An 8,049-nucleotide genomic window follows, 5' to 3' on the forward strand; every position below is an offset into this window, starting at 1 on the left:
TGTACACTAAAACAGTGTCCCTCACTGATTTTTAGTTGTAATGTGTTGTAATGGGTTAATTTGATGATGATGACGACGATGATGATGATGGTGTTCCTGAGATGCCTAGTGACAACTCTGACACATTTACACTAAAAACACTGTATCCTTGCCTGATATTCAGACAGAATTGTCAACTTGTTTCACAAGTGGGTAGATTCAAAGATCTGGACCTAGGGAAACTGTATCCCTCACTGAGTTTAAAAAAGTTTTGTTAAAAGTAAGACCTGAATGTTGTCATTTTATGTACATATGCAGTTTAATAAATGAACAAAGAAAAGAAAACATTTGGATATGTCTGCATTTATTCATCCATGTTCAATAAATGTGATGCATTGATAGATACATGGATTGGACAAACATGGACAAACATGCATAGGCTACATATTTACATCTCCATATTTAAACATCGAACAAAAAGTTCGGAACTTTGTGTTTGGTAGATTATTTCTCTGTTGTAACAATGCTTCTTGGCAATACATTTTATACCGTTGGAAAGCCTGTTTATTTCCCTTTTAAATGGTGCCTCATTTGTAAGGAACATGCATTTGTGGGATGAGCAGCACAGCTGAGTATGTGGGTTGCGCTCATGAAAAATTTGCCAAATCTTCTCTGCCAATGCCAAACAGCTTATTCTGCTGTTGCTATTGACTCTTGTTTTGAGCTTCCGGTACCCCCAGGTGCTGACAATCAGGTACCTGATTGGCACCTGCACCGGAACCTGAACATGTGGAGGAACGTTATGTTCAGCGATGAGTCCAGATTCTGCCTACGGAAGTTGGATCGTAGGGTCAAAGTGTGGAGAAGACGGGGAGAACGCTATGCTGATCGCTGCACCGATAGAGTAACACCTTTTGGTGGAGGCAGTGTGATGGTGTGGGGCGGCATCTCCATCACTGGAAAAACGAGGCTTGTCATCATTGGAGGCGATCTCAATGCAGAGAGATATCGAGATGAGATTCTGCAACCAGTGGCAATCCCATATCTCCACAGTCTGGGACCGAACTCCATCCTCCAAGATGACAACGCTCGCCCCCACAGAGCAGGGTTTATCAGAGACTACCTCCAGAATTTGGGAGTAGAGAGAATGGAATGGCCTGCCAACAGTCCTGACCTCAACCCAATTGAGCACTTATGGGATCAGCTTGGGCGTGCTGTTCGTGCTAGAGTGACCGACACAACCACGTTGGCTGACTTGCGACAAATCCTGGTTGAGGAGTGGAATGCCATCCCACAGCAGTGTGTGACCAGGCTGGTGCCCAGCATGAGGAGGAGGTGCCAGGCTGTTGTGGCTGTGTATGGTTCTTCCACACGCTACTGAGGCTCCTGACTGTTTGTTAAATGAATAAATTGTAAAATTGCCAATATGTCTTGTTTCTTCCTTGTTACTGATAGACTTCAATCATCTAATCCACCAAACAACACCAAACAAGAGTCAATAGCAACAGCAGAATAAGCTGTTTGGCATTGGCAGAGAAGATTTGGCAAATTTTACATGAGCGCAACCCACATACTCAGCTGTGCTGCTCATCCCACAAATGCATGTTCCTTACAAATGAGGCACCATTTAAAAGGGAAATAAACAGGCTTTCCAACGGTATAAAATGTATTGCCAAGAAGCATTGTTACAACAGAGAAATAATCTACCAAACACAAAGTTCCGAACTTTTTGTGCGATGTTTATATGTTTACATCTAAATTTTTTCAGACACACATTTTGTTGTTTTACTACAACAGTTTTTCAAATGACCGGTGCAAATATATAAAGTACAGCAACGGCGTGTCTCTTTGAGCATCTGACTGACAAGTCTACCTCACATGATGCCTTTGTATCATCTTAGATGTGTACCATGCTAAATTCTTTGCTCCTCATCCATTGCCACATCTCCCTGTAATTAAGCTTGGAGATGAGATTTCTCTTGAAGGCTGGGAAAGCTGTGTGCTCTCTACCAGGACAATTCCCGAAAAGCCCTGACTCCATGAATACTTTAACCAGTCCTAAGATGTCCTCATTTTCTCTGCTATTCTTGTGAAATCCAGATGGACTAGACATCCCTATTTCTTGGTCAACTTTGTCCATTAGGTCTCTAAGGACTCCAAGGGACTTACTGATCCTTAGGGCAGTGTTGTCAGTCAGGTTTGGACCTACACCCTTTAAGAATGATTTTAAGAAATTATTAAGCTGCTCTAGGTGAAGATCTAGAGCAGGGGTGGGCAATTATTTTCCCTGGGGGGCCACATGAGAAACCCAGATTGTTGCCGGGGGCCAAACAAATTTTGTCATGCCATAACCTCTAATTTTATCACTAGATTAAATTATAGAAAAACATACTGTGCACTTATTCTTCAGCATTTATTATATTGAAAATCACTCCAAACAGCATCTTATTAAGAAAATTAAGCTATATGCAGGAGTCTTTGAACCTACTGTACAGGACTGACCATTTTGGGTAAAAATGTTTCCATTAAAAAAACTAAACAAAACAAAAAATCTCTCAGCATGCCAAAAGATAAAAAAAAACATGCACTGCAGGTCCAAAAAGCAAGGTTGAAAAATAAAACCAAACAAACCTGATGAAAAAAAAAATCCAAACCAGTAGGCTACACCATCTCATATACACACATGCACACGTTAGCCTACTTTTTTTCCACAATTTATGAGAACTTGAGTTTGTTTGTTGGATAATCCACTGTGGATTGTCAATGCCAAAAAACAATAAGCTTCGTTCTATGAAGCTTTGTAAAAAGTCCTTGCTGCTTTTGTAGCTTAGCTAGCAATCGGCTGTCCTCATCTTCTCATCTTCCGATAGATTTCTGTATTTGTCTCGAAGTGACGGCTCAAGCTGTAGTCTTTGAATACAGCCACATGTTCGTTACAAACTAGGCACACAGCTGTACCGCCAACCTCAGTGAAAAAATACTTAGCAGTCCATGATTTCTTAAACAGTCTACATTCGGCATCAACCTTTTGCTTTTTAGTGCTCATTTTGTGTGGAAGGCGACCCCAAATTGTACCGCCATCGACTGCATTGCACGAACAAAATGAGAAGTGCCTCAGCCGGCCCGCCTCTCGCCAGCAGATGTCGCTATGACTTCAAACATCACTCACATCAACGTGAACGGTGACAGGAAGAAGCACACTCACGACACAAGCGTTTCAAAATAAAAGCCAATTTAGGTTCAATCTCATTCAGTTTTTTTTGGCTTCTTAAGTAAAATGGTGTGGTTTGTCTTAGACCTCCCGGGCCAGGCAGAACCATCATGAGGGCCGGTTCCGGCCCGCGGGCCGTATAATGCCCAGGTCTGCTCTATACAGTAAAAATAACACATGACTTTGATATAATTGCCCAGAAAATGGATGTTCCAGGTTTCGCTTAATGAGTAAGACTCACAGGATAGGATGTATTCTTTTGACAATGCATATTGCACAAAGTAAAGAATATTTTAAAAATGACTAACTTCAGTGACAATCCAATAAAGCAAACTCAGGTTGCGTCCCAACAACCTCACACTTCACTCTTTATCACGCTCGGAATGAAAGAGAGTGCAGCAGCCATATTGCACTGGCACTGTAAGGTGTAGACTGCTGAGAATTCCATGGCACTAAGTGAGTTAATGGAAATGTTGCACTTTACCTCTGATTATGAACACTTTTACCAGAGATGAAGCTTCCCCAGTCGGTGCCACGAATAGAAAACATGAATCTCGCTATCTGTACATTTTCCACTCCCTGATCTCCTCTGACCCTGAAATATACACAGTTGACCAAAGGTCTGTCAAAGACATGCTCAGCCAAAAGTGTCGTAGTATGAGCTAGTTTTCCAAAGACTATGCTTTATTCTATGAATTCACCTTAAAGGCACTCCATGGCCTTCAGTTGCCTGTAGGAAGAAGCCATAGGCTGTTAATGCACGGTTGTTGGACGAAGTGTTCAAGTACATTACCTGAAGAAAAGAAAAAAAACATTCAAAATAGAGCAGTTTCACACAATAGCTGTAGGTAACATTCTATTAAAGCGTGTATCATAAGTAAGGGATAATGCCCGACGAGGTGTCCATTATCAGGAATTAATGGACGATCTCATCTTTTTCATCTTCTATTTGATTTAATTCTCCCGGTGTTAACTCCTTGTGCCGTTTCTCCCTTTTCTTTTCAATTTCTCTTTCTTCAGCTGCATCCCAGTCATCAAAGTTGTCATATTCTCCAAATAGGTTAAAAGAAATGTTGAAGTCACTCATTGTTGTAATTAGATGTTAGCTTGTTAACGTGTTGCAATAAATTGTAAACGGAGGCTTTGACTGCGTCCCTGTTGCTATGGTTACTCATTTTAGATACAGGCTGATGCTACCTAGCCAGCGCATTAATTTAGAACGGTGAACAGACAGTTTCACTGGAACTACTTAGTAGGTGTCCATTATCAGGAATTAATGGACACCCTGCAGCCAGTCAGAATCGAGTATTCACCCAGACCATGGTCTAAGCCACGGTAATGGAACGGAACTCTCATTTAAATTAGCAAGACTTATCAAAATAAGCCAGGCTTTTCCTTTATCCGCCCTGATGGAATACCCCCCTGCAGAGCTTGGATTATTCCTTGGTGTATGTCAACATGTCTTGAGAGTGCTTGCAGGAGGTACAGCTCCTGGCGACACACAAACTCCATGAAATCCAGGTCAAGTGGTGTTCGAATGAGTGCAAGCTCAAATTTTTGACAGGAGTCGCTCCAGGATCTGACGTCTCAGAATATGCTGTGGAGAACAATAAAGTACACTTGAGGAAATGGCACACCTCAGACATTTATTGACTACGTTAAAGGTCACTATGCAGTTTGGGGGGAGAAATTAGTTTGAAAGTCTGCAATTAGTTTACAAAACATATTACTATAAATGTAATTCTTAGAATTGTTCTATCTTATGTCATCATAAATCAAAACTGAATCATTTTGAGGCACTGTGAACCTAAGTTAAGCCTTGAAGATTCTTCTTTGAATAGTAAATGTGTAAACAAATTTGTAAACAGTAAATTTTTCAGGTAGCTTTCTAGCTTCTAACAGTGTTCCAGGGACCCAATATTTTCCTCTGATGACAGTTTGTTTATTCAGTTATGACAATATACCACAATATGTATTCACTCCTCTGCGTTTCTAATTTCTCTGCCAAAACTACATAGTGCACATTTAAGAGATTGCATTAATTTACTCTGGCTGTCCAGATCACAGGACACAGTGGCCAACGGAAAGCCAGATTTGAAAACCAGATAAACCAGGTTATCAATAAACCTGGTCAGAAAAAAAGCTTGAATGCTGGATTTCCAGTACAATGTGCTACTATTAAAATATGTTTAAGTTACATATTGTAAAGTTATTTTGCATTGGAATATTGGAAGCTACACACATTGCTACAGAGCCCGGGAAGGGACATGGAGGTGAAAAAAAAATCGAAGGTTGAAAACAAAAAAAAAAAAAGATGTACTTTTGTGAGATCTCACCAAGCACTGATTTAATGTCTTTATATTTGAGGCCAATCTCAAAATAAAATTCTTTGAACCTCTCCCACGGGTGTGTGCACTCCATTGTTGTAGTTGTTTTACATTGACCTTTTTTTTTTTCAACCTTCGATTTTTTTTTTCCCTCCATGTCCCATGTCCCATGGTTGAATATTGTAGCCATTCATTTTATGCTTCCTTTTTCGACCTTCAGTATTTTAAGAGCCCATACCATACCTCATCTCCTGTTCTGTATTTTCAATTTCAATTTTTAGGTCTTTTTATAGAGGGGTTGGTCATCCTCCTCAGGCTCCTGAGATTCAGAGTGATGGTTATTCAGTTGCCCATATTGCCTTAATATCAGTCTCACCAAGTTCAGCATGAACTCCCCTCTCTGCCCCTTTGTATTCAGTTGCCCATATTGCCTTAATATTACTCAGTCTCACCATGTTCAGCATGAACTCCCCTCTCTGCCCCTTTGTCCAACAGAGTCTCCAGCTGCAGCTGCCCTAAGAGAGCAGTCAGGAATGGTATCTTCACAGCCAAAAGTCTGTTATAAAACACAACACATGAGACCAATTCACAGTAAAAGATCTAATTCTGAAAATCCTGACAAAGTTAAAGAAAAAAAAGGAGCTGACATGAGAAGGTTCACTACTGGCAATAGAGTCGCCGCAAGCCCTGCAACTTAGAAACAAAGTTAAACTAGCAAGCCACAAAATTTGGGCCCAAAAAGCTTAGAGCTTAAAGGATAAGTTCAGTGAATTTGTTCCTATATAATGAGTCTCTTCCATCCCTGCAGCACTTGGACCCACCGACAATATTGTCTCCAGAGTCAGCTGTCGGTTGAAACAGCGAGCTCCACTGCCTCTTGCTGCTAAAAATGGGTCCAAACCTTAAAGGATCACAGTTTACCAGTTTGAAGAACATTTTAATATTTCATTTTGACTTGTGTCCTTTTCGGACTACGGCCACTGGCTCTGAGAACAAAAATCTAAAGAAATCATAGGCTGTGGGCTCATTACAGGCATGAAAAATTATATCCTTCCATTTTGAATAATATGCACAAAAAAGATCAAAATAGTTAAATTAATTAATTACTTAATTAATTGATTGATTAGTCACCTATATAGGTAACTACAATGATGCAATATGGGCTACAGATGCAATTGTAAATAGACTACAAATTTAATTTATCTGCAATTTTCTGCCATTTTCACGGCTTCTGCAGTGTTGCATTTCATGGTTCAAGTATGTTTTTGTTCCTCAGACCTTCTCTGTTCTCCTTACTCATGGTCTCATCTCTCTACTCATGTTCCCTCTATTTCAAGCGCGCTGTTATCCAAGATCAATAAATCTCTCTGCCGCCTGCTTTCCAGGAGCAGAGTTAGCTGCATGCACATTAGCAAGATTATTTGAATTTGGCTCACATCATATTAGTCTGAAGCAGCTGAGATGTCCACCGTTTGAAAATAGTCGACACCTGTTACAAAACGAAAGCTGGCATGCAAGTGAAGCACATTTAGGGGTTTCTATTAAGGCTACGAGTCATTTTGAAATCTTTGCTGCAAAACAGTTAAGGTTTTAAGGACAGAATCATCTGTATTTTTGGAGCACTAGCTTGTGAATTTAAGATGAAAATATTCTCCCAAAATTGATCATTTTAGAGCAGAACCCTTCATATTGTGTCCTGTAACTTGCAGTTTGTTGTAGCTCCCTCCTTTATCGTCCCGCTGCTGACCTGGCAGCCAAGGGCAGAATATTCTCATTTATCAGGATAGGTGACTGCTGAGGCTTTTAAGGCTAGAAGGCAGTCTTCCGCAATTTTACCTGACTTGCCTGTAAAATTAGTGTGACACAGAGTGCAGAGTTTTCTCTCTCTGAGGGAAAAGCAATCTTGGCCTCAGCTGATTTTCCCTAGAAGATTGGGTGGAACACACTGATTCTCCATCTGTGAGAGAAGGGTTATCCAAGGCCTCGCTCAGTCCAGAGTTGTTTTGTGTTCAGTATGTCTTCTGTACATGGTGACGGCACTCTGGCTGCTTTGATGAAATGAGTAAATGCGTCTCTCAACTCTCTTATAACACTGTGTGACTGAGTGCTCTAAATTCATTAAAAAAAAATAGGTACAGATCGTCGCTGTGGGGTGAAAACCTTAACTTCTCTGGGCTGAGAAAATTCTCCAACCCTTAGGTTTATGAAACCCAAATATGAATGGTTGTCAAGCTAAAAACAAGGCTGTTTTTCTGAAAAGTTGCCATTTGGAGATAGAAGAATTTCACCTGATAGCTCTGACATGTGGCAATTAATTGTGAGTGTATTTTGAGTTATTTTCAGATGAGTTTGGGGGATTGTCTTGATGGAGCAAGCCAGCAAAACAGTGAAAAACCCCCAGACCCAGCTGAGTGACTTATACCTCCACAGGACCAGGAACAAAGCCCTGAGCATCGTTAGAGACGACTCTCATCCTTTATTCTCTCAGTTTGAGCTGGTGGACTCCGGGAGGCGTTACAGGGTCCCTTGGGG

This window comes from Centroberyx affinis, unplaced genomic scaffold (assembly GCF_046629955.1).
Source record: "Centroberyx affinis isolate AG114_WGS23_722 - 3 ecotype Tasmania unplaced genomic scaffold, CSIRO-AGI_Caff_v1 ptg005239l_1, whole genome shotgun sequence".
Classification (NCBI taxonomy): domain Eukaryota; kingdom Metazoa; phylum Chordata; class Actinopteri; order Beryciformes; family Berycidae; genus Centroberyx; species Centroberyx affinis.